This window comes from Rhodamnia argentea, chromosome 8, assembly GCF_020921035.1.
Source record: "Rhodamnia argentea isolate NSW1041297 chromosome 8, ASM2092103v1, whole genome shotgun sequence".
NCBI classification, from domain to species: domain Eukaryota; kingdom Viridiplantae; phylum Streptophyta; class Magnoliopsida; order Myrtales; family Myrtaceae; genus Rhodamnia; species Rhodamnia argentea.
Window position 1 is genome coordinate 12,518,880 of NC_063157.1, and position 5,744 is coordinate 12,524,623.

The window sequence follows — 5,744 nt, forward strand, 5'->3', positions numbered from 1 at the left end:
TTTGGGCAATTTGAAGATTTCGATTTTGTTGAGTTCGGCTTGATAGGGTTAGGGTTCTGAATTCCTTTTGCGAGAATTTGATTTTCCCATTTTTCTTGAAAGATCTTGGTAGGGTTAGGGTTCAAGTGATTTTGCCCCAATTGTTGAAGCAATTGATCTGAAGGATACGACGTCGTTTCCATTTTATTTGCTGATTCAGCTTTCCGGCAGTCTACGTAGGTTGGATTTACATTATTTTAATGCCACGTAGGATTTTCCGGTGACCCAAATCGCCGATGGCACTTAAGTGGTCCATATTTAAAAGTTATGGTACTCAGGTGATCGAAAAAAAAGTTGTGACACTCAAGTGATCGCCGTACAAAAGTTATGGCACTTGTACCGTACTTACCCCCCAACAATTCTCTTTACGATATATCGTCATGGTTACCAAAAACTCCCACGAAAGAAAAAGGATAGACATCAAATGGTTAACAAAAAGATTATGACAAAAGACAAGAAACCATTCTAATCTCAAAATATTTAACATATACCTCACATAAACTCTAGCAGAAAATTTGATTGGTATGAATGTTTAATTTGCTATAATTTTCTAAATAATAGGTAAAATGCATGTGGATATCGATATTCATCATATTACTACGGATAATTTTGGACCATCTTACTAGTTGGAAGGAAAACTCTATTTGAGATTTGATGTTTTCCTTTTTGGACTTCACCTGATGTCTGCGGCCAAAGATAAAGCAAGGCAAACGTTTTGGCAAATTCACTTCAAAGTCAAACCATTCTTATTATGATAAAAAAAATATTCTTATCACTACTCACGTGGCCTAAGGTCAACATTGTTAATCAATTACATTTCTTTTGCTGTTACTAGTCAATTACTTTTTAACGCTGCCAACTCTGCGTTGTGAACTGCACATTTAGCACTGTTTGGACCTTCAATTTTAGGGATTCGTCCGCTGTGTCGAAAAGCTTAATTCATCGTAATCACGTTTTACAATGGTTTGTTCTTGATTTAATGCACGTTTAACACCAGTCCGTTCTTGATTAATTTATGCAAAAACGACGGAATAATAGCTTAACTTTCTCGGGTGGTAGCTAAAGTAAATGCCGCACTGACTTCCTTTTGTACCCATCGAATATTGGTAGATGACGTAATTGCTGAGATACCTCTTATTGAAGGTAGCTAGTTTTTTTTTTTTTTTAATCAGCTAAGCTATCTAGCTTCTTTTTTTTTTTTTTTTGGTCGAACAGCTATCTAGTTCAATGGTGCCCTTTGTTTGACTTCTGAACTAGTGTTGGGTTCGACCAAAAAAAAAAAAACTAGTGTTGGGGCATGGTCTACCCACGTGTACAAAGTTAGACAGATGTGAGAGAAGAAAAAATAATTGTTTGAGAGTTAGTAAAAAAAAAAAACAGGAAAATGGTACTAATCTTCTGGAGAGAAAATGGATGAGGATAATTATTTTTTGAGTGGCACATGACTCTTGGGATGGTGAATGGAATTTGCACAATTTTTTAAATAATGCTGATATTCTATTCTTAAACAAATATATGTTTAAGGATACGATTTCAATTAAAATGAGAATCTGTTGTTTGTAAAAGTATGGGTTGATTTGTAATTTACAAGTGTAATTTTGAAAAGGAAAATTTTCAAATAAAAGCATGAAGTGTTTCATTTCTCAAATAAGAGCCTGAAATGAATATTGTTTCAAAAAAAAGCTTAAAGTGTCCTCATTTTCTCAAATAAAGGCATGAAATGAACCTTATTTCAAATAAGGGCCTAAAGTAGCAATAAAGTCTCAAAAAGGGCCGGATCTCTAGGGTATTTTCATCATTTCCCTTTTTTATTTTTTTTCTTTTTCTTTGTCTTTTCCTTTTTCTGTTGTTTTAATAATTAAGAAAAAAAGTACACATAGTCGAGAGGCTGGTGGCCCCCACTGTTGGTGGGGCGTCGAAGAAAGCTCGCGGGATCATTGGCACCTCAACGATGGCCGACGACCCTACCGACTAGAGGCAAGGGCTAGTAGGCCTTCTCCTAAATCTGGGTGAGGGTCGCCGACCCTCGCCAAGTTCAAACTAGGGCCGACGGCCCTCGCCTTGACTAGGGCGACATCCAAGATCGTGCATAGGTTGCCCTAGTCAGGGCGAGAGCTGCCGACCCCGTTCGAAAGCTAGGCAAGGGTTTGCTAGCCCTCATTTCTAGTTGACGGGGTTGCCGACTCTTGCCAAAGCGCCAATGACCATGCCTACCTTAGCCAATGCCCCACAGCCAATGGAGTGGTGGCCACGGGCATGAGGGGAGGAGCCCTTCCACTTGTATGTGTTCCTCTTTTTTTCAAATTTTTTAATTTAACAAAAAAAAAAGAAAAATAAAATTTCAAAAAGGAGAAATGACAAAATTACCCTTTAGTCAAGCCCTTTTTTTATATTCTATGATCGTTTTAGGCCCTTATTTGAAATTATTATACAACTTCAGGCCCTTACATGAGAAAATAAGAGCACTTCGGGCCCTTATTTGAAATTTTCCCTTTTGATACTTTTCGCTTAAATATGAGTTATACTTGTAATAAAATAACTCTTGAACATTAAATGCACTAAATTTAATGCAATAAGTTTTCTTTTATCAAAATTTGGCAGTGTTTCAACATAATTGATAATGTGACATATTATTGTAGTCTCAAAAATTTTAAGATTAAATTGACTAAATTAAAAATTTTATAACTAAATTAGCTGTAGTATAATAGGTTTAGGACTTTATGGGTAGTTTTCCTCAAAAAATCACTCCCTCTGTCTCTCTCTCTATGTTTGTCAAGACTTGGAGTTGGATTCATTCATCAACCCTTTAAAAAAAAAAAAAAAATAGATCGCACTGGCATTGATACCATATAAGATTTTTAAGGGACCACCGGAATTTTCCTTTTTTGAAATTCAAACTATTATATGAAGGCGTGATACATCTTTAAATATTTCAACAAAAATGATTATATTGACCATTTGGACGAATGTCATATATTTTATTGCCCTTTCTTTCACTATACACATAGAACAATAATTTCACATGGAGGGACACATCCTTACATTTGTAGAACTTTTACCAGCGCAATGCACATCACAGGAGGCGACAATGTTTGGCTGATCAAATTTGTTGATCATAATTACTTTTTGATATCTGGGAATGATTTCATCGGCATATCATTATTAAATTACGACGAATTTATCTTTCCATCCCAATGGTAAACCGTGTCCAACTGTTCAATCCATCATGTTAAACCCAATTTAAAGCACGTTTAACATTGGTTAAAAATAGAATTTAATCTTTGTTCCCAGATTATTAAAGTTAGTGCTGCACTAAGTAATGACTTCCTTTTAGTGTTTCATCAATTGCCAGATGACGTAATTGCTGAGATACCCTTCTGGTCGGCGACGAGCTACCGTCTGAATTCCAACATTAAAATCACTTTCCTTATTGAAGCACGTAGGACTGTTACTGTTAGTATTCAACAGAACCGCCCCAAAAGGCGATAGATAGACTCGAAGCTATCAGGGACAGTCGAGTTTCTACGATTCATATCACAGAATTAATTAGCTCTTTTTATTGTTTCTAGTAATATAAGAATGCCTTTTCAATTTCAAAATTCCGGAACAAGAACATTAAAAATCCCAAAAGTTTCGTATGACGCTCACTATAGTGCGAGAAGTTCTTTTCGAGTCAATTAATTGTCAATCTTTTAAAAATACCATCACTTGAATGTCAATTTCAATTTGGATCGTCGAAAATCCGACATAGCCATATTTTATCAATTCCTCCTCCGATGTGGCTTGCCAGCGTGCCCAATCAGCATATGTAGCCCAAAACGACGTCATCCATGTGTTTTGCCTCAAAATATAAAACTTCAATCGCAACTTACGGGGAACTTCCCAAATTAAAAACCCTAAAATGACCACAACCCCAATTTGATACCCTATTCGATTTGCCCCAATGTAAATAGAGGTGGAGGGATTGGGCTTGGAGGTGTCGTCGGAGGAGGAGGGTGTAAGCCGCTATAAAACCTTAGAACAGTACTCCAGGATCAACATAGCTAAAACTTAGAAACGCAAGAATGATTTAAAGAAATTTATGCACCTGATTTGAAATTCATTATTCTTGATACAGAATAGCAATAATCCAAAGCTTAAGATCTTCTCCTCTATGATCCTATGTATCCCCGACTTAATGAGATAGTCCCTCAACGATGTCAATCGGTATGCGTTCCTCATGTGAAGTTGTTATGAATTCGTTAGGGCTAGAGGAGGGACTTGAAAGCTATTTATAGAGTTTCCAGCCAAACCCTTCTCGGTATAGGTCGGACTCAACTCGGTCCACAATTACCAGGCTCATATTAGACTGGTTAAGAATCATTATGTCTTATCTTATTAAACCAAACCCATAAGTAGTAAATAACAATCTCAATTAATATAAGCCCACATTAGAAAAACTTTAACATTCTCTCACTTGGACGAATATTAATTGAAATTGTGTTGTATATGCGCATCTCTATACTGGTTTAGAGATTACTCTTAATAGTCAATTCGATCCCATAAAGTTTCAAACACCGAATCATGGCAGTAATCGCATCAATAGGCACAGAGTCGTCCATGGTCACAAGTGCTCCTAACTCTCTTGATATGGATTTAATATGGCAGTGTGGAAAATGGATAACACATCACAAATAGTGATACTTTATGTGTCATCCTCTTTGTTAGTCACCATTATCTCTCCTTCAAGTGGACGAAATCTGATGCACCACAAGAGAATATCCTTTATAATTTTAATGAACCTACATATGTTTTATCTTTATAGTTAACATTCTTGTATGCTTAACAAGATATACCCTTAACGCTAATAACTAAGGAGGTGAATGACAACCATTCTTCTTCTCTATTTCTATTCTAAACCTATTTCTAAAACGGGTTTGGAACGGAAACTCATTTGGTTACGTAATTCTATTTTTCTATTTCTGAAACAAAAAATTGTTCCAAAAATAGATTTGGAAGGGAAATCAAAAACAAAAAATTTTAGCTTCTCGGAGAAACAAAAATCAGAAATAATAACCCATTACTTTTTCTCAAGTATCCACCGCTGCTGACCACCACTCACCATCGCCCGCCATTAGCTCCCGCCTCACTACGGGCGGTCGCTACCCACCAATGGCCGCTAACAACTACCGCCTGTCGCCAACCACCGCCCACCGCCACCCTCCACCGACCGCCGCCGACCTCCGCCCGCCACCGCCCTCGATCTCCCATCACCGGTTGCTGCCGACCACCACCCACCGTCGCCCCTCACCTCACCGTCGACCGCCGCCACCCACCGCCGACCTCCGTAGCCCACAGCCGCGACCACTGCTAATGGCCGCTACCAACCACCGCTAACCTTCGCCGCCGCCAACCACTAGCCTTAGTCACGCTACTACCCGCCGTCGCCCCTCGCCTTACCGTCGACCGCCGCTACCTACCGCCCGCCGCAGCCACCGCCCACCGCCATCCTCCGCCTATCATCATAACCATCGCCGGCTGCCGCCAACCACCGCCAACCTCCGCCGCAGCCCACCATCGCCGACCACCATAATCACACGGCCGCCACGAGTAAAATGAACTTCTATTCCAAGATCAGAAATTTTATGTAGTGATCAAATGCATTTTTTTGCTCAAAAACTCATTTAGAAATAGAAATAGAAAAATCTTTTTCTATCCGGAAATCT